Source organism: Camelus dromedarius, chromosome 16 (assembly GCF_036321535.1).
Source record: "Camelus dromedarius isolate mCamDro1 chromosome 16, mCamDro1.pat, whole genome shotgun sequence".
NCBI classification, from domain to species: domain Eukaryota; kingdom Metazoa; phylum Chordata; class Mammalia; order Artiodactyla; family Camelidae; genus Camelus; species Camelus dromedarius.
Genome location: NC_087451.1, coordinates 20202987 through 20230944, shown reverse-complemented (window position 1 = coordinate 20230944; position 27958 = coordinate 20202987). Strand labels below are relative to the sequence as shown.

The following is a 27958-nucleotide window of genomic DNA, read 5'->3' as shown; positions in this document are numbered from 1 at the left end:
TCATCATGAAACAATGTTGAATTTTGTCAGATGCTTTTTTTGCACCAATTGAAATGATCATGTGGTTTCTGTCTTTCATTCTGTTAATGTGGTCCACCACATCGATTGGTTTGCATGTGTTAAACCATCCTTGCATCCCAGGGATGAATCCCATTTGATCATGGTGTGTAATCTTTGTATTTCTGTGCAGTTGAATTTGGTTTGCTGGTGTTCTGTTAAGGGTGCTTGTACCTGTGTTCATCAGGGATACCGGGCTACTTTCCCTTCTTGACGTATCCCCATCTGGCTTTGGTATTAAGGCAATGCTGACCTCATGAGACGAGTTTGGGAGTACTCTCTCTTCTTCAGTTTTTTGAAAGAGTGTGAGGAGAACCAGCATTAATTCTTCCTTAAATATTTGGTAGAATTCACCCACAAAGCCATCTGACCCTAGGCTTTTATTTGTTGGGAGGTTTTCAATTACTGCATCAATCTCCTTACTCATTATTGGTCTGTTCAGATTTTCTGCTTCTTCATGATTCAGACTTGGAAGGTTGTATGTCTCTAGAAATTTATTCATGAATTATAGGGTGTCCAATATGTTGGTGCATAATTGTCCCTAGTAGTCGCTTATAGTCTTTGTATTTCTGTAGTATCAATTGTAATGTCTCATCTTTCATTTATTATTTTGTTTGAGTCCTCGCTCTTTTTCCCTTGGTAAGTCTAGCTAAGCAATCTTGTTCATTTTTTTAAAAAACCAACTCTGAGTTTTGTCGATCTTCTCTACTGTTTGCCTATCATTTATTTTATTTATCTCTGCTCTGATTTTCGTTGTTTCCTTCCTTCTGCTAACTTTGGTGCTTAGTTTGTAGAATTACTCTGTGTATTTGAGATTTTTTTAAACGTAGGCATTTATCACTATAAACTTTGCTCTTAGCACTGCTTTGGCTGCAACCTGTCTGTTTTGGTATGTTGTCTTTCCACTTTCATTTGTCTCAAGATATTTTTTATTTCCCTTTTGGTTTTATTATGACACATCAATTGTTTAGGAGTGCATTAATTTCCACATATTTGTGAGTTTTCCAATTCTCCTCCTGTTATTAATGCCTAGTTTCATACTATTGTGGTTGGAAAAGATACTTGGTTTATCAGTCTTTTAAAGTTTCCTAGGACATGTTTTGTGACATAACATATGATCTATACTGAGGAATGTTCCATGTGTACTTGGAAAAAATTTATATTCTGCTTTTAGGTGGAAAGTTCTATATATGACTGTTAGGTCTGTTTGGTCTAAAGTATAGCTCAAGTCCAATGTTTCCTTATTGATTTTCTGTCCGGATGAGCTATTCATTGTTCAAAGCGGAGTACTGAAGTCTGCTACTAGTGTTGTATCGTTTTCTATTACTCCTTTCAGATCTGTTAATATTTGCTTAATATATTCAGGTGCTCTGATGTTGGCTGCACTATGTTTACAATTGTTATATCCTCCTGATGAACTGACTTCTTTATTATTAATAATGACTTTCTTTGTCTCTTGTTACAGTTTTTGTCATCAGACATCAATAAGCACGGTTACCCCTGCTCTCTTTTGGTTTCCATCTGCATGATGTATCTTTCTCCATCCCTTCACTTTGAGCCTTATGTGTTCTTGAAGCAGAAGTGTCATTTGTAGGCAGCATACAGTTGAGTCTTATTTTTTTTTAATCTATTCAGCCACTTTACCCCTTTTGATTAGATAATTTAATCCATACATATTTTTAAATATATATTTTTATTGAAGTATAGTTAGTCTACAATGTTGTGTCAATTTCTGATGTGCAGCATAATGCTTCAGTCATACATGAACATACACATATTCATTTTCATATTTTTTCACAATTTAAGTTACTACAATATATTGAATATAGTTCCCTGTGATATATAGTATGAATTTGTTGTTTATCTGTTACATATATATTAGTTAGTATCTGCAAATCTCGAATTCCCAATTTATCCCTTCCCACCCACTTCCCCCGCTGGTAACCGTAAGTTTGTTTTCTTTGTCTGGGAGTCTGTTTCTGTTTTGTAAATAAGTTTGTCTTTTTTTTTTTTTTTTTTTTTTTAGATGCCACATGTAAGTGATATCATATGGGATTTTTCTGGTTTGATCATTTTGTTTTGTATTAGTTTGGTTTCTTTTTGATTTTTGTGACTCTACTGTATGCTTTTCATTTGTGGTTACCCTGTTTTTCAAGTATGTTAACTCCTTACTATATCTGTTTGCTTTAGACTGGTAGTCATGTAGGCTCAAAACACATCCTAAAAAGGATGAAGAAGAAAAAAAAAGAGACCAAAAAATCTGTATTTTCTTGCTCCCATCTCCTATCTTTCATGAATTTGATGTCCTTTTTTTTTTTTTAATCTTCATGTTTATTCTCTTGCAACTCATTGTAGTTATCATATTTCCAGTTATGGTTTTCTCATTTCTATAGCTTCCTGCTTTTTTTTTTTTTTCAGTGTAGACGTTTCAATATTTCTTTTAGGATAGGTTTAGTATTGCTGAATTCTTTAAGTTTTTGCTTGCCTGTGAAATTCTCTCTCTCCTTCTACTCAAAAGGATAGTCTTGCCAGATAGAGCATCCTAGGTTGCAGCTTTTTGTCATTCAGGACTTTGAATATGTCTTGACACTCCCTTCTGGCCAGCAGAATTTGTTACCGGATTTTGTGAGACAACTCCTGTATTTTGAAGCAAGAGACATTCTGCCAGAGTTCAGTAGGTGTTCTGTGCGATTCAGTGGGTCTGTAGGTGTAATTCTTGGTGTATTTGTGGGAGAGAGCGAGCTGTGAGTCTCTCTACTCCACTATCTTGGCACCACCCCTAATCCATTTATATTTAAAGTAATCATTGATAGGTAAGGACTTCTATTGCCATCTTATTAATTGCTTTCTGGCTGTTTTGTAGTTCTTTTGTTCCTCCTCTCTTACTGTCTTCCTTTGAATTGATGATTTTCTATAGTATATTTTGATTTCCTTTTCTTTGTCTTATTTGTATCTACTATAGATTTGTTTTTGTGGTTACCTTGAGGCTTACTTGAAACATCTAATAGCATAAAAGTCTATGTTAAGCTGTTAACTAACCCTCTAAATGCATACAAAACTCTACCCTTTTCTGTCCACCATATTTTATGTTTTTGATGTCATAACTTACATTTTTTAATATTCAGTATTCATTAACAAATTATTGTAGCCATAGTTGTTTTAAAAACTTTTATCCTTTAACCTTTATATTAGAGTTAAGTGGTGAACACACCACCACGTTACAGTATTGGAGTGTTCTAAATCTGACGATATACCTACTTTTACCAGTGTATTATATATTTTCACATATTTTCATGTTACCAATTAGTGTCCTTTTGTTTCAGCCTAAATAACTCTACTTTAGCATTTCTTGTAAGGCAACTAGCGGTGATGAACTCCCTAAGTTTTTGTTTTTGGGGGAAAGTCTTCATCTTGACTCTATCAGCTTTGAAATCATTTGAGCAGCAGTGTGAGTAGTTCCGGAGCAGACCCCAGGCAACCTGCATGAGAAACCCTAGCCCCGCCACATACTTAACATGTGAATTTAGACAAGTTATTTAGCCTCTGTGCCTCCATTTCTGCATCTCCAAAGTGGAGACACTAACAGTACTGACTTTTTTAGGCTGTTATGTGGATTAAATGACATGCTACATGGAAAGCACTTAGAAGGCTACTTGCCCTCCTTCGATCTCACCGCAGGCCACCCCTGTGAGCACTGCCCCACCCCACCCCCGCCACAGGAGGCAAGATGGCACGGCCTGCGCAGCTGGCGCTGGAGCCAGAGTCTGCCATATTCCTTTGGGTTCTTTCTGGCCCTGATGGCCTGGAGTCAGGACTATGGTTATAGCAAAGAACCTAGACCCGGGCAGCCCTGAATGGCACCCACTGCGTTGGCGGACCCCTCTGAGTGCTGGCTGGCAGGTGGCTCATCCCCAGGAAACCTGTTTGTGTGTTACAGACGATTACACCAAGAGTTACACTGTCAGCAGAATGTACCTGTGAGCATCTGGAGGTGGGTTCTGAGATGTGAGATCTGAGGTCACCAGAGAAAAAGGCAGGAGACTCTGTCATGGGTGGTTTATTCTTCCTCAGCTAGAGGCCTAAACTCTTCTTTTTAAAATACCAGCACCCCCTAGTGGGAGTGAGTCTGCATTCACACTTCAGGGTTCTTAAACTAGAACTGTTGAATTTAGAGGGGAAAAATACACATCTTAATTTTCACTCACCTCCCACTGAAACTGAGCATTTCTCTTAATAAAGGATGTATGCAACAAACCACAGAAGTGCTAACAAACAGAACCTGTGACATTGTCACCAATAAATTAACGGGTATTTTTATATCACATTATAGTTGTTGCAGATAACTTGAAATATATTTACATTTATCACTACTTTGAAATGATGCCAGCCATTAGCTCTGCCCCTGGAGTATGTTATTTAGCACATTAATAAAGAACACATACGTTACCAGATTTCCAGTTTGCTTTTTATTTATATTAAAGCTGTAATAAAATATAACTGTTTTCTTTTGAGTCCTATGTATTTTACTCTATGCATTGAAAACATTATTCTGAAATAAGATCCATAGGTATCATTGGGCTGCCAAAGGGGTCTGTGACATAAAAATGGCTAAGGACTCTGTCTTTAGAAGGGGCTGGTTTAATCACATCCTCTCCTGCTGCTGAGGTGGGCGCTGCTGACTTACGGTGCATGCACGTACAGGATGCAAAACGGCCAGGATCAAGGAGCGAGGGGGTGAGGGGCGAGAAGCGGGGAGGAGAGTTACAATTACAGTGTTTTTTTGCCTTAGACTGATGCACAGCTGACAGTGCTTTGAGTTAAGACATCAGAATTTGGAATCTCCAAATCCTGCTGGTGTCAGTGCATGGGGGTGGCAGTGGGGATCCTCTTAGGTGCCAGCAAACGCTGATGATTTAGAAAAACCTATGATAATATGGTGAGACAGAGCTGAGTCTAACAGAACTAGGCAGAATTAATTGCCTTCAGGAGAGAAAACGGCTTCTAGATCTAAGAAGTGTGTAACACTGTTGGCATATGTCAATATAAAGACAAAAGACATCTACTTTTAAAGATCATTAAAAACCTTTTTTATTGTGAAATGCAACATATATCAGGAGGACATACAGCATACGTGCCTAGAGTAATAAATAATTATAAAATGTGTAACTACAGCCAAGAGATTATATATCATCCCCCACCCCACCCCAGAAGCCTGCCATGGGCTTCTCTTTGATCATAAACCTCTCTGTTCCCTCGATGTAACCACCATCCCCACTTTTGTGGTTTTAATTTGCTGATTACTACTAAGATTGTGCCTCTTCTCCTATGTTTATTGGCTATGCTTTTTTTCTATGCAATGCAAGTTCATGTCTTTTGCCCATTGTCAATGCAGATATTTAACTGAGAGTCAGCTGCTTTTCTTGAATAAATGTACCCGATTGCTGCAATCTGAGAATTAGCCTTTGGTTAATTTCTAGAGCTCTGAAAAAGTTGATTTTGATAGTTTGTTTTTGTTTTTGTTTTTGTTTGCCAATGTTCTCACTGCTTCATGGAGCAAATTTTTGGAGGTCTTTACTGTTTTAGAAGTGCTTCTTCAGGATCGCATTGAATCTTATAGATCAGTTTGGAACTGTTTGTAATACTTTTTATCTGTGAAAGTGGAGTAGCTTGCCAATTACTTAGGCCTTCTTAAGGCCTTCTTTTATTTTTTAAAATATGTCTTTTGTTAGTTGCTGGTATACAGCAACACAATCCATTTCTATACAGTGATCCCACAGCCAGGCACCTTATTAACATTTATTCTCATCTCCATTAATTTCTCTGTCTTCTTTTTCGTTTTCTACGTTGACAATCGTATAATCTTCAATAACGACCATTTGTTTCTTCCTTTGTGGTGCCTTCCCACTGTGCTGTTGTTGTCACCCTAATATCTCTGCATCTAGATTCACAAACAAGCTTGGCCTACAATTTTCCTTTTTTCTCCTCTCTGTTGAATTTGGATTATCAAGGTTATGGTGCCCTTGTAAGATGATGTGGGACTATTCCTTCTTCTTAAATTGTCTGAAACGGTGAGTACACAATTGGAACAAACTGTTTCTTGGAAGTTTGCTAGAACTCACCTGCAGAATGGCCCAAGTTTGGGACTCTCTTTGTGAAAAGATGTAAAATTACTGATTCAGTATTTTAATAAGTTATGGAATTGTAGGCATTCTGTTTCTTCTTGAGTTGGTTTTATTCAGCTATGTTTTCCAGGGGGAAAAAATTCCCCATTTCATCTAAGTTTTAAAGGCATAAGCATAAAGTTGTTGAACAATCGTATTATATTATTATCTGTAATTGCATCTCCTTTTTCATCCCTAACATTATTCACTTGTGCTTTCTATTTCTTATCTACCTTGCCAGATATGTGCTTGTCTTTTCAAAGAACCATCTTTTGGTTTTGTTTGTTTCTCTCTGTTGAGTATCTGTTTCCTATTTCATTGATTTTGGCTCTTGTTTTTACGATCTCCTTTTTTTGGTGCAGGGTGGGGACTTACTCTGTTGTTCTTTTTCTAACTTCTTAAATTAGACACTTAGCTAATTAATTTCAGCCTTTCTTCTTTTTCAGATTAGCATTTAAGAGGCTATTAATTTCCTTCAATTTACTGCTTTTACTGTAGCCCACAAGTTTTGATATGCAATATTTTTATTATTATTCAGTTCTAAATATTAAAAAAAACTTTTTTCCAGCATGATTTCTTTTTCCTGACCAAAAGGTTATTCAGAAATGTCAAGTTTTATGGTAATTTTGGATGTTGACATCTAACTTAATGGCACTGTGGTCTGGGAATGTGGTCTGCATGACATCAATTCTTTGAGATTTGCAAAGACACACTTTGTGGTCTCGCATGTGATAATTTCGGTCATTGCTGCACGTGTGCTTGAGAAGAATGTTGTTTTTTTTTTAAATGAGTGGTGGCAGGGTTCTGTGTTCATCAAATCTGTTTGATCAGATCTTCTACAGTTTTACTACATTTTATCTTTTGAAGTAGAAATAACTCAGAGAGACTTGAAGTCTTCCACGATGACACTGCTTTTCTCAATTTCTGCACGTAGTTCAAGTAATTATTGCTTTATATATAGATTTTTAGATTTTTAAAATTAGTTTTGTCTAGATTTAGGTTTATCTGGTGGTGAAATAAACCATCAGAATGTATCTCTGCATGATGACCATCTCTACCTCTAACAATCCTTAAATCTATTTAATCTGAAATATAAACAACTAACCACCTTCATATTAGTTAGTATTTGCTTGGTGTTTCTTTTTAACATCCTTTTACTTTCAACCTTGGTGTGTTCATCCCTCAGATATACTGCTGATAAACTGCAAGTAACTGGATTTTATTTGTTTCATCCAATCCAGCAGTCTCAGGCTGTCCAAAGTCAGTTTGTTTCATTGACATTCATTATGATAATTGACATCTTTTGGCTTGTTTCCTTAGCTTGCTATTTGTCTTTTTTTTTTCTTTCTATGTTTCTCTTTTTTCCTCCTTTCTTGCTGTTTTTTTGTGGTGTGTGTGAGTTTTTCTTTTAATATGTTCATCTGGGAGCTTTCCTTTTATTGGTTTTTAGCTTGACTTTGTATTTCAATTGTTTGCTGTTAGATTTTATCCAGTATTTCCGTACTATTAAGAAGGGAGGAACTATTTCCTTTATCAGTACTCTCTGCCATCTTATCTAGAAGCCTAAGTATGTATGTGCACGCGCGCGCGCGCGCACACACGCACACACACACACACACACTCTCTCACCCACTTTCCCCCCCCATATACAAGAATTTTTGTGAGACTGGTTCCCAGAAATGTAATCTCCAGGTCAAAAAGTTATATACTATTTTGAAACTACACTTTAAACTTAATATTTCACGGATACCTTTCCATGTCATTAGTCTTCTATAATACTATTATTTAATTGCTCATAATATTTTACTATTGTAAGATTAGCCATATTTTAAAACTAATTCCCTATTTTTAAACACTAATTTTGCTTATAATTTATCACTGCTTAGAATTATAAGCAAACTGGTGATTAATATTCTTGGGCATACCAGAATGATTTCTTTTTTTTCCCCAAATTCCTAGAAGTAGAATTACTGGATACTCTTTGGAGTCCATGTATTTTAATATGTTTCCATACACAACACCAAATTTATACTCACAGTAAGTGTTTATGAGAATTTGGGGTCTCCAAATGTTTGAAAACTCTGGGTAATATAATTTCTCTTATCTTTGCCTGGTTGTCAGATGGAAGTTTATATCTCATTGTTTAAATTTACATTTTTTTCCTTATAAAGTTAAACATTTTAACATGCTTATGGTTACTTGTGTATCTTTGGTGAATTGTCTGCTTATCTGCTCAGACCAGTTCTCTTGGGGGCATGTAATTTTTTTAATGTAAAAAATATATTTTACATTAAGGATGGTATCCTTTATTATTTGTTGCAACCATTTCTTCCTAGTATACCATCTGCCTTTCAATTTAGCGTCTACAGTGATTTTTCATGTACAGAAGTTAATTTACTTTTCTATATTCAAATCGATCTTTTCCTTCATAATTTCTGATTTTGATGTCATGCTTCAAAAGGCCAGCTACAATTCCAACATTTTATACACATTTCCTTTTCTTAAAATTTTTTTTGGGGGGGATGGAGGTAGTTAGGTTTATTCATTTATTTATTTTTAGAGGAGGTACTGGGGACTGGACCGAGGACCTCATGCATGTTGAGCATGTGCTCTACCACTTGAGCTATACTCTCCCCCTACATTTCCTTTTTTCCTTCTGGACTTCTCTTGTTTTAATTTTTACATACGGATCTTTAATTAGTTGGGGGCGTTTAAGGTTTGAGGTAGAAACCACACTTGTGTTTTCTTTTTTCTCCTAATGGTTACTGAGTTGTCCTAGCCCGTTCACTTGACAATTGACTCTATCTTCTTTATCATATATTAAATTCATTCAGATCCTTGTGTTTGTTTCCGACAGAGCAATGTGGCCCCGCGGAGCTGACCACTTCCTACACAGGTACTACAGTGTTTTCACTCTGTGGCTGCATTTCATACCTCAGATGGCAACTTCTCCCTCATGACTAAACTTGTGAAGGAATCTCCTGGCTCTTCTCACACAATTCTTTTTCATAATAAAATGTAAAATCGTTTTGTCAATCTCCTCCTCTCCCTACCAATCCCAGAACATAAAATGTTTTTCTATTATTTAAGGCTTCTTTTGTACCCCATAATAAAGTTTACAGTTTTTTTGTAGAGGGGGGGAGGTAGTCAGATTTATTTATTTTTGGAGGAGGTACTGGGGATTGAACCCAGGACCTTGTGCATGAGCTCTACCACTTGAGCTATACCCTCCTCCCTATAAAGTTTATAGTTTAAAAAAAAAACAGTTTTGAGATGTAATTCACATACCATACAGTTCACCCATCTAAAGTGTACAATTAAAATGGCTTTTAGTATATTCAGAGTTGTGCAATCATCAGTCGATTTTTAAACATTTTTTCCACCCCAAGGAAGAAATCTTATACCCACTAGCATTCAATCCCCATTTTCCTCCAACATCCCCGTGCTAGGCAACCACCACCTACTTTTTGTCTCTATGGAGTTGCCTACTCTGAATATTTCATAGAAATGGAATCATAGAGTGTACGGTCCTTTGTAATTGGCTTCTTTCATTTAGCGTGATGTGTTTTCAAGTTTCATACAGGTTGTAGCATGTGTCAGTAACTCATTTCTCTTTATGGTCAAATAATATCCACTGTATGAATATACAACGTTTTATTTATGCATTCATCCATTGATGGACATTTGTGTTGTGTCTACCTCTTGGCCAGCGAGCAACGCTGCTATGGGGATTTGTGCATAAGGTTTGTGTGCACATATGGTTTCACTTCCCTTCGGTATATACCCAGGAGTGGAATTGCTGGATCACAGGGTAACTCTATGTTTAACCTTTTGAGGAACCTCCAGACTGTTTCCCAAAGCATCTGCACCATTTTGCATTCCCACCAGCAGTGTATGTATGGGGGCTCCAAATTCTCCACATTCCTGTCAACACTTGTTACGGTCTTTTTGATGAGCGTGAAGTGGTTTTGATTTGCCTTTCTCTGATGGCTAATGATGTTGAGCATTTTTGCACATACTTGTTGGCCATTTCTATATTCTTTTTGGAGACATACCTACTTATGTCCTTTGCCCATTTTTCAATTGGCTTGTTTGTCTTTTTATTATTAATTTATAGTTCTTTATACATACTCTAGATTAAAATTCCTTCTCATATATATGATTTGCAATTTTTTCCTCCTATTCTGTGGGTTGTCTTTTGTTTCTAATGGTGTTCCGGAAGCCCAAAAGTTTTAAATTTTGATGATGTCTACCGTATCTATTTTTTTCTTTTGTTGTTTGTTGCTTTTGATGTCATATCTGAAAAAAAACACTGCCTGATCCAAGGTCATGAAGATTTACACCTATGTTTCCTTCTAAGAGTTTTATAGTTTTAACAATTACATTTAGGTCTTTGACTCCTTTGGAGTTAATTTCCACGTGTTAGTGTGAAGTAGGGATTCGGTTTCTTCCTTTTTCTTTTTTTGATATGGATATCCAATTGCCTCAGCGTGATTTCTGAAAAAGCAATTCCTTCCCTGTTTGAATTGTCCTGGCACCTTGATCAAAAATCAATTGATCGTAAACATGAGAGTTTGTTTCTGGACTCTCAATTGTATTCCGTTCATCTATAAATCTATCTGTAGCTTTGTGGTAAGTTTTGAAATCAGGGAGTTTGAGTCCCCCAGCTTTGTTCTCCTCTTTCAAGATTGTTTTGGCTATTCTGGGTCCCTTGAATGTCCTATTCTCAGGCATTTTTGTTGCTGGAATGAGCTCTCTTTTCTATTTGGTCACTGCTGTGTTTAGAAAACTATTGAATCTCATGTTTATTTTTGTGTCCAGCTATTTTACTGTAATCTCTCATGAGTTCTAAACATTTCCTTCTTGGCTAGGGTTTCTCAGGTAGACAATCATATCTTTTACAAGTAATGGTAAGTTTGACTCTTTCCAAATTTACGTCTCATTTATTTTTCTTCTCTTATTGTTTTCCCTTGTATTTCAGAATATGTCACACTATTCACAGTGTGACATCCTTGTTTTGTTTCTTCTTTTCATAGAAATGCCTCTGTTATTAAGGACTATATTATCTATTCCAGGTCATCACTAGGTATCACCTTGTCTCTTGACTTGAGATCAATACATTTACCATCTTGACAAAGCCTTTTTATTCCCAGTCACTAAGAATGTTCATCAGGGTACCTCTTATTAGGGTAATTACATGGTGTTTCTCCCATGTCCTATTCATATGATGAACAACATTAATAAACTTTTAACTTTGACCCGCCCCCCTCCCCCCTTTCCGTAAACTCTGTCTCCTGAGCCAGTGGGAACAAATTAGCTCACATTAACAGGAATAACTCTGGTCTCCCTGGTGCAGCTCCCACCTGTATAATATAGAACAGATGTCACAAACTGAAAGTCAGAAGGTCATGTCTCGTTTGGTCTGCAAGGGGATTTAAAATACTGTTTTGAATTAGTTTCCAGTGTTTAAAAATCAGGAGATTTCGGATTAAGAGTTCTAATTTTTGGCTTCTCCTTACAAATTATAAAAGCTGACCACATCAGTCCTGCATTCCCACAAGGTCACAGTGAGCTGAAGCGGCACCCTCTGAGGGGTGGGGGGCGGGCTTTAGAGGTCTCCTCATTTGCATCCTTTCCACACCCTCTTGTCTCCATACTCTACTGTTCTCAGACATCAAGGTCAGGGATCAGTTGCCAGTTTTTGTATTTGTGCAGCTGTTTTTCTTATGGAATTAGGTGAAAGGGAAGTATGTTTTGTAATCATGTCTCTAGCAAGTGTGGGAAAAGAAAGAAGCCAAGAGGCAGAGGTGCTTCAGAAGCGATGGGAGTGTGTGTACTTCTCAGTGGACGAAGAATATTCCTACCTGTTTAACACACCATGTGGGCCTGTGGATGATGTGGGAGAGGGGCAGGGACACGTGAAACATTATTATCCTTCTGAAAGTCCGAACTATACAAAAAGCACTCGGAGAACTGCTTTTCTCACACCCTCTCTATCCCCATCCCTGTTTCCCCATTCTTTCTACCCTATTCCCACCCACCCTCTGTGGTAACCAACCATATTCATGTGTTGTTCATCCTTCCTGGATGTCTTTTTGCACAAACAGCAGATGCCTGCAGATATTTCCAAATCCTCTACTCTCTCACTCCACTCTTTACTGCAGTATTTTTTTTTTCAAGTATAGTACAATTTTGTCCTTTCAAGCTAGATAGAAGTCGTCCATGTAACTATCAGGGGATGGAGCCTCCTTCCCAACGTTTGATGTCATCGGTCTTAATTTTAGCTATTCTAATTGCTGTAAAGTGTTAACTCCTGGCTTTAATTTGCATTTCCCCAATGACTTACGAAGCTGGGCACCTTTTCATGTACTTATTGGCCATTCATATGTCTTCTTCTTTTGTGAAGTGTGTGTTCAAGTCTTTTGCTCATTTTAAAATTAGACTGTCTTTTTTTATTCTTGAGTTGTAGTTCTTTACATGTTCCAGATATGTTACTTGTACAGTGAGGTTTCTAGTGTTGAATCTTGGTAGACAGTAAAACTGAGAGAGAGAAGGCAAGCGAAGGAGTTTGGGAGAAGATGAGGAATTCACTTCAGGACAGGGAGTGATGAAGGTGCCTTTGGATTATCCAGATAATATTCAGTAAGCACTTGGAATTCTAGATTCAGAGCTCAAGAGAGAAGTCTGGGCCAGGGATTTGGAAGGGGTCGGTCCGACAGGGATGGATGAAATTGCCCATAAGAACAGAAGCAGCCTTATAGGAAACCTCCTGTATTACAATGTTTCAGAAAGAAGAAAAGGAAGCCAGAAAAGAAAAGTTGCTCAGAGGTGGAGGAGAAGACAAGGGGGGAATTTTCAAGGAAGGGTAGCATCAAATGTTGCAGTGAGGTTAAGAAAATGAGATGACTGGATGTGTCATTTGGAGTTTCCTTGGTGACTTTTTCAGAGCTCTGAGGAATAAATGTCAGATGAGGAAATGGAGACAGGGGTAGGCTCCTCTTTGTAACCATCAGGCAATGAAAGGAGGGGAGAGGATACAAACATATATTTTTAATCGAAGCAACAACAGAGCTATATAAAGTGGTACATAATCAGGTGCCACAAGAGTGACAGGCATCTTGATTCCTACCAGCTGCTTTGGGGAGGTTGGAAGTAGAAAAGGGGGAAGAATGCGCCTGGGAAGCTGTAGTTCTAAGCTCTGGCCAACAGGGGTCAGGTGCTGATCAGATCTGTTGGTTAGTGACCTGCCCTCTTGGGACAGGGAGACACAGATGGAGCTGAGTGGGAGGGTGGGGGGATACCACGAAAGCTCAACATCTGGGTCACACCTGCTGGTGGAGAAAGAGAATGCCCACCTCTGAGAGGATGCGAGATGGGGCCGAGTGGGCTTCACGGGGTGCCCAGCTTCCTGGTAGTGAATTCTTAATGGGCAACTCTGTTTCAGCTTTCCTCCGTCTTCAGTTTTAGGAACACCAAGGGCATGTTAGAAGTCAAGGATGCCATAACGTCTCCAGCACGTTCTTTAGCTTTCAAAGTGCTCTTAGAATCCACCACGCCACTCCGGCACACACTCTGTCATTCCTGCTACTCAGTTCCAGGGCGGTTCTACCCCTTCCTCCCTCCCTGGCCACTTCTGGGCTGTCTTCATCTGCCCTCTTTCTCCTTTTTGTGGTGGAAAGTTAAGGAATGGGGAGACCAGAGTCCTTGCCCACCCTTCTCAAGTTACATGACTGTGGGCAGGCCTTCTCACAGGCTTTGTGGCTCTGGTTCCTTATCTGTAAAACTGTGGGTGCGGGGGTCCGGGTGGCAGACAAGGAGTAATAGTACTAGACGGTTCTGAGCGCCTCCCGTCTCTAACTATAGGCTGGAACCAGTCCTCCGTGTTCACCCAAGGGTACTTTCTGTTTTTACGCCTTTGGGGAAGTTGCTTTTTTCTTGGTATCTGGCGAGTCAGGAAAAGAAAACTCATTGGGGTTCATGTCTCTCAAAGCCTCAGGTAGGGCTGTGGCTTTCAACCAACAATAACGGCCGACCTTGCGGCCGACTTTAAAGGCCTCTAACAGATACTGTGACACAGAGTCCCATTCGAGAGTGGAGGTGGGAATGCCAGCTTTACCCTGTTAACTCTGAAGTAAACCGCTGTTCTTTCGTTGCAAGCGCCGCCCGCACGGCAGCCAACCTTCTTGTTTCCACTTCGTAGTGAGGAAACGGAGGCACAGGGAAATGCTGCGCCTTCCGGGACGCCAGGAAGACTTCGCCCAGCTCTGGGTGAAGCGGCGTCGGCCGCGTGGCCCGTGCGGGGAGAGGCGGCGGCGAGCAGAGGGCCTCGACTCTGGACACGCCCCCGCCCCGCCCTGGGGAGCTGAGGAGAGGCTGAGCCACAGCCGCTGGTGACGCCAGGTGGGAAGTCAGGCCAGAGGCTGGAGCAGCAGGGCCGAAAGCCTGGATTGGCCGGTATTTCTAGGAAGGTTTCCGCCGAAGGGTGAGGGTCCCGGCGCCCGTCTGCACAGCAGGGCTGCAGGCATCTTAAAGGTTAAGAGCACCCAAAGAAAATAGAAGTAGGAGGAGGAAGTGGGGCGCTGGGTCGCAGTGAGAGAAGGAAGCAGCTAGTCGGAGCTTCCCCTTTCTCCTCCTTCCCCGAAGCCCCCACCCCAGCCCCTCGCCTGCTCCGCCCACCCAACCCGCCCGCTCAAAGCCGCGCTTCCGCTCCCCGGGCCGAGCCTCACCTTGCTCCTGGGGGGTCGCTGGTGCTCCGTGCTGGCGTCCCTCCGGCCGTGGCCACCCCGGGCCGGGGCTTGTTCCCTCCGAGGCGGACAGGTTCAGAGCTGGGGGTTGCTTCTCAGACGCGCTGCCGGCTCGGGCCAGACTCGGAGGATGCGTGGGGCAGGCTGGCGCCTCGCGAACGCCGCCCCGCCACCAGGTGGCGCGAGAGGCCGGCTGGACGGCCAGCCCCGCCCCGGCCCCGCTCCGAGCAGGCTCCGCCCCGGCGTGGCCCCGCCCCCAGCCCGCCGTCGGAGCCGAGCCGGGATAGATGCTGGTACGCTGGGTGCGCGGCTCCAGCTCCCGCGCTGCGGTCCCGACCGTACCCGGAGTCTCAGGGAGTCGCCGCTGGAGAGGGGCTCGGCGCCCGGCGGGGACTGCAGGTGTGTGGCCGGGGTGCGGGGGCACGGAGGGCAGGCGTAGGGGCTAGAGGCAGAGCCGGAGCTGGCCGGGGACCGTCCGGGAGCTCTGAGAGGAGCCGCTGCAGCGGGGTGGGCTGGACATCCTGCTGTCTTCCAGCTGCGTGGTAGGGTCCACTGCCGGGGGACGTGGTCCACACACACGCATTCCCAATAATCACAGAGACAGAAGGGCGTCGGGGGGCCTTCCATAGTTATTTACGTGGCCACTGCTGGAAGCCTCTGTGCGGTCCGAGTGTGGCCGCAGCCTCCTGCTGCCTCTTTCAAGGCCGCCCTGTGTTGTGGAGTCGAGGGGTCTGCTCTGCGGCCCAGGAGCTCCCTCAGTGAGTTTTGGCGTGGCGGGGGGGAGCGGTTTAGCCATCAGGACCTCTAGCGAGCGTGGGCCCCCAGACAGTGGCTGCCCTTCTAGAGAACCGCACGCTCAGTGCTGTCAGAGGATCCGTGTTTACACCCTGGGTGTCTCTGCGTGTGTGCATGTATGTGCGCCTGCGCCTGCGTGCTGGCCCATCCCAGGCCTGGGGTAAATAAGTAAGAAGTTCAGGTCAGTAGGAGGAAGGAGATTGTTCAGAGGGAAAAGGAAGACGAGATGAAAGCAGCAGGATGTGGTATCAAGTGAGTTACAAGCCTCTTGCAGAGAGGAGAGGTGGGTTTAGTTGAAATGAAGGCCAGAAGTAGGCCAGGTCTGCCTCCAAGGTCTCGCCTGGATCCCCTCCCCTTCCTCCCTCCCTGGATCTATCTTCTCATCCACACCTTCCTTCCTCCTGGCCTGGGGCCACCCAGCAAGGCACTGGTTCCCAGAGCTTCTTAAAACCCACATTCTCCAGGTACCCCCTTACAGCACAGCTTTCCAGGGGTGGGGCCTGGAATCTGCATTTTTTAAAAAATTGAATAAGCTCCTTAAGGGATGACACTGGAGCTGTTGCTTGGGAACCCGCGTGATGAGGAGGGAGGCCTGAGTCCCAGCCGGGCCCAGCTGGGTGACCATCAGTATCTTCTTCCCTCTCCCAGCCTGCTTCCCTATCTGTTAAATGGGCCCTAAAAGCGACCCCAGAGGGAAAATCAAATGAGAAAAGTGTGAGGAGAGCAATTCGGGAAGAATCGAGTGGAAGCTGTTTAGGGGTCCCTGGAGGGGTAGTGATGGAGAGACTCCACAGTGGAGGCTGCAGAGGAGGGTGTCCGTTGGAGGCTGCTCCGCAGTCCCAGGTTGGTCGTTGATCATGGGCCTTCTGGCTGAGCAGCGGGAGAGAGATCCCCAGTCGCCTTTTGGCCTGGGCAGCCCAGAGCTGGAGGCCCCAGCTTGGATTCAGACGTGCCTTCAAGTCATGTGCTGACTTGGTCTTCCTTCGGAGAAGCTCACCTTAAGGGGCTGAGCTGGCCAGCCTGGTGGGACCTCTGTGAAGCAGAAGACTTGTTTGGCTCAGCTGTTTGGGGGCTGGAAGCCTGGATCAGGTTCTTAAGAGAGGAAGCTTCCAGAGGGACAGGATAGAGTGATCACCAGCAGTTCAAGGGGTATTAAGTTTGATTTTTGAACCTCTAGCATAGATGCAGAAGAGAGGGGCATGTGGTAGGAAAGACTACATCTGACTTCTGCCCAAAGGGAAGACACCCATACCAAACATATGTTACATATCAGGGCATTCCTTGAAGATATATGTATTTTCACATTTTAACAACTCTGAAATCAAGTTGCATCTCACTGTTGTAATAGGCAGTGATATTTCTTTCTCAGTGGTGCACAAAATGATGGTGCATCTTACAGTTCATGGCATCTTATTCAATTCTGTTCTACAGAATGGATGTTTTACAAACGTGGGGGATGCTTTAGATGTACACAGAATTATGTCATTCTCGTTAGTGAATTTGCACACATCACTTTTTCCAGTAGCTCTACCTTCTGAACACCGGAATTTTTCATTGTATCCAGTTTTAAAGGAAGTCTTTGTCAAATGTGTTGCTTGCCACTATAAATATGGCACATGGTGTATGATTTAACAATTTCTTGAAACTATCAAATGATTCTGCCTGCTGCTTGGTACCTTGAGTCTGCTCAGGACAAAATCTCTTCCATCTTTCTTTCTGTCCTTTTCCCCGTTAGCTGTCATTTCATGGTGTTGGGCAGCGGGCTAAGCACTTCATCTCCTTTCATCTTCGCAGCCACACGCTGAGGTTGCTACAGCTGTGATCCACGTTTCACGTAAGGGGAAACCGAGGGCCGAGACGACACTGCTCGGAGCGCCGGAGCTTGGCTGACTCTGGCCTCTGCTGTTGACCAGAGAGGACCCAGCCTGGGTAGCAGCCTGCCTGTATCTGTGGGTGTGGAGCGCATGGCTTGTGGGGCTTGACGTTGGGGGCCTGCACTGTGGCCGTCCTTAGGTCTTTCCCGTTTGCTTCTAGGCTAGTGGCTGGGAGGTTCTGGATAGTTGAGGTTATCAGCTACGTGGCTTCCAGATAAGTGAGATATAGCTGTAGCAAGGTGCACTGGACAGGAGGGTGGGGGCTGATGAGTAGGAAGAAGTAGGTGACTGGTGGCACAGAGCAGACGCAGGGTCCTTCCTGAGTCTCCTGGATCTGCCAGAGGGAGTACTAGGTTTTGAACTTTAGAGTTGGCCTCAGTGGGAGATGCCTGCCTCCTGCCTCCAGCTTCCAGCCTTCCCCAGCTCCCAGCGCAGCCTCTCTCCTGCCACCAAGGTGATGTAAGACAACGAATCTGAGCAAGTCACTTTCCAGCTGCAAACCCTTCAGAGCTTCCATTGCCCTCTGGAGAAGGTCCGTACTCCTCAGCATGGCTAGCAAGACCTCGTCCCCCAGTCCCAGGCCACCCCGCCTGCTTCTGCTCCTAAAGCTCGGGCAAACCTCTGTGCCTTTGCACATGCTGTTCCTTCTCCCCGCAATGCCCTTCCCTTCCTCTACCTGCCCAGGGACTGTGAATTCATCCTTGGATGCCCAGCTGCAACCGTATCATCTCTGAAGTCTTTACATCTCTCCCAAGCCCCTCAGTACTGGCCACCCTGTCCTTCTGTCCTTACCATACCTTTCAGGTCCTACCAGAGCACCACCACTCTGGCCTGTAAGGTCTGACCGGTGAGCAGAGCCACCTCATGCTCAGTGCACCTGTTCAGCTGTGACCTTGAAACTTCCCAGGATCTCATAGGCAAGAAATCCATGCACACCCGCAGTGGAGGCTGCTGAGTGCAGGGTGGTGTCAGGGGCAGGAGGGTGGGGTCAGGAGGGAGTGGTGCACTTTTCATTTTCATGTCCTCCAGAGTCCTGCCACTGTTGTTGTTGACCTAGGCAAATGAGTCTGTGTGGTTTCCTTGTGGAGGGGCAGGGCTGGGGTGTGACAGCTTCTGCCTCCCGTGGAGTCAGGGGGCCACTCCCAGCCCTGGGACCCTGGGTGAGTCCATGTGCATCTCTGGGTGTCAGTTTCCCTGTCTCCCTGGAAGCGTGCATTAGGCACTTTCCATGGCCCTTTCCTGACCCCCAGCATTCAGTTCTTTGGCTCAGCACCTCCGTACATGTGCCAGGCATGTGCTGGACTCTGAGGATCCTGAGCAAGACAGATCATGTTCCCGCCCTTGTGGAAATTAGTCTAGTGGGCAAGACACTAGGCACATATTGTTTAATTACGGTCGTGGAAACTGTGGGGTCCTGTGAGAGTATGAAAGGGAGCCTGAAATGGTTTGGGGGTTAAGGAGAGGCTTCCCTAAAGAAGTCACATTGGAGTTGAGACTTGAGAGATATAAAATTGAAGAATGTAGCAACACAAATAAAACACTGAGCAGACAGGTGCTAAGCGCTCTTGGGTGCACCCTTTCAGGTGTTCTTTTCAGAAACCCTGTGGAGTGTGGGGGCCTCCTCTCCTGTGAGAACCAGCTGAGAAGACTTTGGCATAGACCAGGCACTCATCCCCTGCCCCTCATCTCCTTCTTCCTTGCCCCCACCATACTCCAAGGTCCAGCCTTACTACATCAAGACCATCAGTGTTGGGGTGCCTCCCCTTTGCTTTGCACTGATCATCACCAGAGAGCATGTTCCGTTGCCACAGCTGGGGCTCCTCGCAGGAGTCCCCTGCATTTGTGTTTTCACGCTGGTTGTCAAGGGCGAAGGGACACTCCGTCCACAGAAAACCACCACACTGTCTGCTGGGTCTTCATTATGTCCTTGGGAGCTGCTGTTCTTGCCGGGTGAAGCCACCCTGATTTTCTGTATCCTCTACGAAGTCACCCGGGCAGCACCCACAACCTTCTTCTTCATCCCAAGTTTTCTTCCCAGAACCGTGAGGTCTCTGCAGACGTATCTCTGGGTTTGGGGTCTGAGTATTTGTTCCTGAATGGCTTGGTGGTTTTGCTCTTGTCAGGCAATTCTGCCCACAGCCACTTCCACACAGCCTGGCTGAGGCCACCTACCTCCCGGTGCATCTTCTGGGTTAGATCACATCTACACCTACAGCTCTTATGGGAGAGTTTCAAACTCTTTCTTGATAATGGGCCACTTTGAAAAACTGATAAAGTGATAGATCATCTCCATCTTCCCCCACCCCCCCAAAAAGCTCACGCATGCATGCACACACACACTCTTTCTAAGTTTTGCATAAAACTTCGGGGTCTTTCTCAGACCTCTGCAGTCCATCAAGGAACCTGGTTAATAACCTCTGTTCTGGAAAACAGGACTTTGTCTACACCGATATCTTTGGCTAACCCCCAGCACAGCTCCACGCAGGAGCCAGCTGTTGTCAGAGACAAGCTGGGGGTGATGATAGGTACTGGACCCCTGCAGACTGCAGAGGGGGCCACCAGTGGCTCGCTGGTGAGATCTGGGGGCGCCAGGCCGGGGGGCCGAGCTCCCTGACCACTCACCCAGCCATCGCCATGCGCACACTTTCTGGGATTGTAATCAAGTCTTGAATTCAACCCATTTCCAAGGTGATTAAAGAGCATTACTTTGGCCTTCAAAGAAGCCCTCTGTTCTGCCCCCTAGCCAGGGGACTAGACTGAAGGCTGCGAATGAGACTCAGAGAAAGGGCACATTTGTAGCTCTTCGCACAGACAGAATCGGTCCGGGCAGCAGAGAGGCAGCTGCTGCTGGTGTTCGGGCCGCAGGTACTCTCCCCGCCTCCCGGCTCTCAGGGCCTGGCATGAGCCTGAGGCTTTGTTTCTCTGATGTGGTCACAGCTCTTTAGAGCCGATGCCTTGAAGTCAAGTACCACGTGTGAAAGAAGTTTTCTTTGATTCCTCATTTCTAAGGGTGTGTTAGGCATGACTGGAAGTGACGTTTGTCAATTACAGCTTGAAGCATCCACTGGGAAACTTGTACTCTTTCACCTTGAGCTAGATTTGCGTGGCATGTTAGCTCATTAACTTCCTTCCCTTGAGCCTTCCTTGCACGTCTGGAATAAACTCTGCTTGGTCGAGAGGTTTTGTTCTTGCAGTATAGTGCTTGGTTTGATCTGCTACCATTCTCTTTGGATTTTTGCGTCTATACTCCCAAGTAAGCCCAGCCTGTATTTTGCTTTTCTGTACTGCCGGAGATAGGTTGGGATGTGCTGGCTTTGCAACGTGATTTTGGAGGCATTTCAGCTCCTCCTGCACCCTGGGACAGCTTGTAGTGCAGGGAACGATCTGTTCCTTGGAAGTGGGAGAACGGCTCTGGTCTTTAGGTCTTCCACTGCCGGATGCTTGGTTCCCCACTCCCCAGGCCTTCCTCTCCCCTTCTCTCTTCTGCACACCTCGCAGGTGTACACCGATCACCTCAGTGCTCCCAAGCTGGGACCTGAGAGTCATCTTGGATTCTTGGCCTCAAACCAGTCAGCCACTCATTCCCATAAGTCCTGATGTTCTCCGCCCTTCGGCTGAGGGAAGGCCCTTCCCCCTCTGAGCTGCTGCCCGCCATCTGGAGTGTGATTCAACCCCCGGGCGCATTTATTGGGGACGCGGATAAACCACCTTACACCCAGAGAACGGGAACCCAGATAGCGATGGCATAATACAAATCACTCCGGAAGGAGAGGTGTTGTCCTCTAAGGGGAGGACGCAAGGGAGAAGTAATACCCATCTTCAGATGTTTGAAGGGCAGCATCCTTTGGAAAAGGTGAAGGCCTACCCTGTGGAGGTCGTTGTCCACGAAGGGAAAGGGACCCATAAAGGGAGATTGTAAGGAAACAGACCTCAGCTCAGCACAGGGAAGAGCTCAGAGAAATTCCGAACAGACTCACGATGGAATGGGTGTGGCCTTGCAGTAGTAAGTTCCCCATTGGGAGAAGCATTCAGGGAAAATGTATGTCAGATGTAGAAAGAAAAGCCATGAGAATGGAGACTGGGATCACTCCATTTCCGAGTCTCTAGTTCTCCAAATCGCAGTGGCTGTGTCTCACTGGCTGTATGAATGTTGGTTGTTCGGAGAACATAATTTGAATTTAAGAAATTCAGTCGCCTTGAATAAACAAATCCCAAAGCTGGGCAGTTCCCTTGCAAATCCCACAGGCTGACTTCACAGCCCATTCCCCCAAGGCAGGAGGAAACCACAGCCATCCCTGAGCCGCACCTGGACACTGAGATGCTGGGCCGCATTCCATGCTAGAGAAGGGGCTTTTGGGCAGGGGATCGTCTCTTGTTCTTGGCTCCTTCCAACACCTGGTGAAAGGGACTGCTTCGGAATCAGCTTCCTTGGGGGCTGTCCCAGATACGCTCTCGGGACCAACCCGCCCAACCTCCAGGGTTGAGCTGGGAATTAATGGCCTCTTGTTCTTGGGGTTTTTGAGCCAACATTTCATAGACCTTTGCATTTTGCATTCACTTCTGTATTGACATCTTGGGAGTTTCATTTTGAGAAAACCCAAAGCTCAGAGCTCTCCTTTGGCTTGTTATGGTGCTTAAGAGAACACAGGGGGCCGTGGTGTGACGTTCAGACTGCAGTGTGGGAATAGATGAGGTCTCTAGTCCGAGCTGTGCCCCGCTTACCTCCTCATCTCTCTGAGCCCGTTCCCTCCTGGATCAAATGGACTCTGTTATTCTGACATCCTGTGAGTTTTCAAAGTCTGCTCTCGGAGAGTGGACTTGCAGGGGCTGCTCTGATGGGCTGAGCAGAGAGGGGACCTGCCCTTTCCCTCAGGGTGCCCAGAGACTAAAGTCCTTCCGGTCCCAATGGCCTCCCTCTGCCCAGGCTTCTATTGGACAGAGGGCTGGATGGCTTCCTCTGAGGTCATTGGTGGCTCTGTAATGACAGATTCCCACGGCCACCTCCCAATCGGCATCTCTCTTTGAAGTTTCTGTAGCATTTGATGCCCAGCACTCCTACAGCGAGCCTCTTCCCTTACCACGTCCGCCCCCTGGCTTTCCTCTGCAGGTCCCTCTTCTTGCCTGCCCTGGGTGTGTGGACCGCCCTCCCCTAAACCCTCGTCTCCAAGCCTATGCTGGTCATTTTCCCCATTTCGACTTCAACGCAGGTCCAGAGCCGAACTCTTCATTGACAAAGTTGGCTCCTTCTACAGACTTCCCCATTCTGGGGTCTCCAGTGAAACCCAACTCCTTGGCCTTGAGACATCGCCGTCATCTCGAAGTCTTCCCTCCAGCTTCCTGTTCTCTGTGTCCAGCCCGCTTTGATGGTGCTGCCTCTCCCCCAGGGTTCTTGCTCCTCTCACTTCCCCATTGTCCCCCTTGCCACCCAGTTCAGCTTTCGTCACCATGTGCCTGATCATGGGCCTTCCAGGCCCGTCTCTTCCTTGCTTCCCCAGGAGATTCTTCTAATGAAAACCCCTCCGTCACCCAGCTGTTGGTGCCTCCTGCCTCCTCGGGAAAGCCTAAGTCCCAGGTCTCAGGTTTCAAGGTCGAGTCCCACTCTTGGAGTCTTCGAGTCCTCACCCTCTCCTCCAGCCAGACTGCCTGACTCAGTTCCCCCGAGACCTAACGTGTGTTCTTGCCTCTCCCATCCCCTTCCTGATGAGGAGAACTTCACAACCATCTTGTTTAGAGCCGACTCCCCATCGCAGGGCCGGCGCCCCGGGGTGTGCAGTCACGTTTGGTGAACGCACGATTCTCTGTGTGGCCGCACAGAGGAGACCTGGGCTCAGCCTCGGTGGCTGATGACCTGGCGGGCTGGGCGACACCCCCATCTGAGATCTTCATGGGGTTCGGTCATCCTCCAGGGAGGCACCGTCCAGACACCTCACTGGATTCTGTGGGCATCCGAAGGGGCAGAAACATGCACCTTTGTCCTCCAGTACGGGCAGGACAGGGCCAACGTCCTGCTCTAAGCTGTTTCAAACCCCGGAGCCGCTGGCAAACTCCAGCTGCTGGGACCCTGGTCCTTGGGAATCCACATCCCAGCCTCCAGTTTCCTCAGATTTAAGGCAGCAGCTCTCCGAGTCTGAGAGCTAGGGAAGCCCTGGGGAACTGCCCACTAACAAGCCACTCCCAGGCTGATGACCCCGCCTTCACAGGAGCCTGGGGAAGTGTGTTTGCAACACGGTGTTTACCAGGCAGAGGGGCTTCCTGTCCCGCCTACCCGGCGACGGGCTGTGGGGCAATCAGGAGCTGTGTGTTCAGGGTGAGCGGGGCCCAGAAACGCTTGGAGGATTTCTGGGGCTTCTTCAGACATGCCAGGGGTTGCCTGACTGTGCTGACCCGAGGAAGCCAAGGGAGATGTAGAACTCAAATTTTTAAATTGGGAGAAAATGAAGGATACCTGATAGTTATCACTAATTTGCTTATTGCCCTTTACAGCTTCTCAAGCCTTGTGCACAAACGTGGCCCCGCTAGTCTAACGTGGGACTCTTTAGAGCAAAAAGGGACTCCCTTCTGTCACTCCCAAGCAGGGCGAGCAGAGATGAGGTTCTTTTTTTCCCTTTTCTTTCTTTTTCTAAGGGGAGTTATGCTTTGGAGAGGAAAGAAGGCTTTCTGGGGGATGGAGAGAGTAGCGGAAAGACGTCCCCAGGAGAGAGAACCTCCTATTCTGCTTCTGAGTTCATCCAGGACGGAGAGTGACATCCCTCTCCGTGCCTGCCTGAGAAATGGGCCGAGAGGCTGCCAGTGGCCCACCCACCAGCCTGGAACCACCGCCACTGCACCCGCAAGGACACAGGCTGGTGTCCAGGGCCCCTGGCTGTCTCTGGGCTTCAATACAAGGACTGGGAACGTACCTTGGGCTGTCTTGGCACAAGGGCATACTCCATGTTCTCTCTCCAGTGAGTGAGTGATCCAGAGATGAGGGGCTCACCTCATCACATGACTTCTGACACCCTGATGTTGTTTCCTGTGGTGAGTTCCTTCTCTGAACCCATTAGAGAAAGGATGCAAAACTTGAGCTGCCCAGCCACAGGCCAGAGGTGCAAGAGATTCCTGTGCCAGTAACACATTAGCCCGAGGGTCATGGTGCGATAATATTGATTTGTGTAGAGAGGGTTACGGTAAAGTGCAAAGGAGGGTAAAAACAAGGGCATGGCCACTTAAGACTGTGATGATAAAACCTCCTACTTGAAAGTGGCAGAGGTTGGCTTGTGGGGTGGGGTTGAGGAAGGAGGTGAGAGGTCGCTCTGAGCAAGGACTAGCCTCGTGTGCATCAAAAAAACACATTTCTGAGCAAGCGAGGCTAAGGAGCTCAGGTCCAAGGCTTGCGAGCTGTTTGGGGGTTGGGAGAGGAGGTTGTTCTAGAAGGCATTGGAGTCAGCTAGAAAAACAAGATGGTGGGGATGGGTGGGAATTGACAGAAGCAAGCTCTCAATACTGGACCAAGGAGGGGATGCAGTGGATACAGAAGGAGGTGCCACTTCCAATTCTCCCACCCCTAGCCCAGGTGCCATCATAGTCCAACATTCTCTCTGAGATGGATGTAGTGGCTGATGATGCCCCTTCTTGGGGCCAAGCATCAACTCTCCTGGGTTCCCGTCAAGGCTCCTATAGAGGGAATGTTGGCGCCATGGTCGGGTCCAGAGCTCGGTCCTCTCAGAGAGTCCCGTTTCCTTTCCTCCCCCAACCCATCCAGCTTTTTCAAAGATGGATTACTTCTCATTGACTGCGTTACTCCTGAGACCTGCTCAGTAAATGGAGGTGGGAACATTATTATATTTTTTTTTTATAAAGACTTCATTTTTTAGAGCAATTTTAGGGTTACACCAAAATTGAGAGGAAGGTACAGAGATTTCCCAAACACCCCCTGCCCCACACACGTGCAGCCTCTCCCACTGTTAACATCACTCACCAGAATGGCACCTTTTTTTTTTTTTTCAACAAAGGGCGAACCTACATCAGCACATCATAATCACCCAAAGTCCATAGTGTACCTTAGGGTTCATTCTTGGTATTTTACATCCTATGGATTTTAGAAATATATAATGACATATATCTGTCATTATAAGATTATACAGAGTATTGTCCGTGCCTGAAATTCCTCTGTGCTCTGTCTATTCAGCCCTCCCCTCCTCCCCGGAAATCATTGATCTTTGAGTTATCTCTGTAGTTGTGTTTCAGGGACATAATTTTTCCCTAAACATTTGATCTTGTTTAAGGAGGAAAAGTTTTATAATACTCATACTTTATTCTCAGGGTGCCTTCTTATCAACCATAAACAAATTCATTTACCAAAACAGTACCCTCTCACCTTGAATTGCTTCACTGCTAGCCAGTTAACCCAGTTGGCTCCGAAGAATGTCTGACCTTAAAATAACCCAGTCCCTGCTGCTGCTCCCTGAGGGTGGACTATACAGAGGTGGGCACACCATGGAGAAAATGTTTGCTGCTTCTTTGGAGGGTGACTTCAGCTTCTATGATGTGTCCCTTTACAAGGGAATTTTGGGTATACCATGTGGTCTCTAAGGTCAGACCGTGAAGCACAGTCTACAGATTTGGGGAAAATCCCACCACCTGTATCTAAATGGCACAGTCATGGACAAAGAAAAACATAATTTTGCTTCTTAGATAACTCAGTGTTGACTGAAATATTAGTTATTATTGGTTTGTTTGTTATTTCAGAGAGATCCGAAATGGTAGTGGCTTAAACGATAGAGCTTTATTTCTACTCCAAGTAACAGTTTGAGCATAAGTGGTCCAGGCTTTACATGACAACTTTGTAGGTCAGGAACCTGTGTTCCTTCTGTCTTGTTGCTTCGTCTTCCTCAACCTGTAGCTTTCATCTCATGGTGTGCAATGGCTGCTCTAGCAACTGCCATCACATCTGCATTCCAGTTAGCAAGAGGAGGAATGAGGAAGAAGAAGGCATGCTCATTCCTTTTAAAAGCATGATTTGGAAATCTCACTTATCAATGTCTACTTATAGTCCATTGGCCAGAATGTAGTCAGATGACCACTGAGCCATAAGAGAATGTGGGAAATGTAATCTAAATTTTCTAAAAATTATATTATTACAGAAGAAAGGCAAATGGGTATGAAAAGACATTTGTGAGTCTCATCCACATTTGAGCTTTACTAGTTTGAGATCTTTCTGAATCTTCACTGTCAAATAAAAGTTCTTTATCCTTCCCCTTGTGCAGTAGCCTACCTTCTAAGCCCAACTGAAAACCGCTAATAAAAACGTCATGCTAGTGGGGAGGGCATAGCTCAGTGGTAGAGTGTGTGCTTAGCATGCACGAAGTCCTAGGTTCAATCCCCAATACTGCCATTTAAAATTTTTTAAAATAAAATAAATAAATAAACCTAATTACCTCCCTCCCCAAAAAGGAAAAAAAAAATTTTAATGACATGAGATACCAAAAGGTAGAATCAACACTAATGTCTCTCTGCAGATGAGTGGGTAAACAAAATGTGCCCTCTACATACAAAGGGATAGTATTTAGCCTCAAAAAGGCATGAAATTCTGGTAGATGCTACGGTAGGAATGAACTTCAAAGACATGATGCTAAGGGAAATAAGCCCGTCACAAAAGGACAGATATGTTATGATTCCACTTCTGTAAGGTCCCTAGAGTAGTCAAACTCATAGAGACCAAAAGCAGAATGGTGGTTACAGGGGCTGGGGGAAGAGTGAAGGGGGAAATTAGTGTTTAATGGGTATGGAATCAGTTTGGGGAGATGAAAAAGTTCTGGAGGTGATGATGGTGATGGTCACACAACAACGTGAATGTGCTTAATGCCATTGAGCTGTACGTTTTAAAATGGTTTAAGTGGTCGATTTTATGTTATTTATACTTCACTGCAATTTTTACAATGGTGTGGTCTAAAGGACCGGAAGCAGAGTTCTTTGGTATTTTAGGAGAAATGACCCCACAGATGAAGACCCTTGGTTCTGTTGGGTGAGCCAAGGTGAATTCAAGGTGGTTCGGCCAGTGGTGAATCCTTTTATCTGTCATCATTCTGCTCGCATTTTTCACACTGTCGTGAGCCTGCAGCAGCCCTGGCTAAAATTCAGATGTGCTGTTGTGCAGTTTCTTGTATTACCTGTTTAGTTAGTGAATCCATCCTAGCCCCTGGTGGTCCCTGATAAGGGCAGGTAGAAAACATTGTCAGGGACTGTAGTTTCCAGGGTTCTGCTTGGTTTGAGTTCCCCAGAACTGGGACAGCCTTGTCTAGTGTCTGTCCCTGTCTCTCTCTGTCTCACTCTCTGTCTTTCTCTCGTA

At 45.3% G+C, this 27958-nt stretch overlaps 1 protein-coding gene and 1 long non-coding RNA gene across 12 annotated transcripts in view; one reads left to right on the top strand and one right to left on the bottom strand.

Annotated features, from left to right (window-relative positions):
• Window positions 1-13248: 13248 nt before the first annotated feature.
• On the bottom strand, window positions 13249-15125 carry LOC135323223 (uncharacterized). Its single transcript, XR_010384494.1, has 2 exons — window positions 14945-15125; window positions 13249-14743 (listed from the first exon to the last, which is right to left on the bottom strand). It is a non-coding gene; the product is annotated as an uncharacterized LOC135323223 (long non-coding RNA).
• An 83-nt stretch (window positions 15126-15208) lies between these two features.
• The window catches only part of LOC105098995 (phosphoinositide 3-kinase regulatory subunit 5), a 120496-nt gene continuing 107746 nt past the window's right edge, over window positions 15209-27958 (top strand). For 6 of the 11 annotated variants that reach the window (XM_064495255.1, XM_064495256.1, XM_064495261.1 and 3 more), the window contains exon 1: window positions 15210-15361. The gene's annotated coding sequence lies outside the window, so the exon portion shown is untranslated. Of the gene's footprint in view, window positions 15362-27958 lie in introns of all 11 variants that reach the window. The other 5 variants (XR_010384493.1, XM_064495257.1, XM_064495262.1 and 2 more) reach the window with 4 other exon arrangements.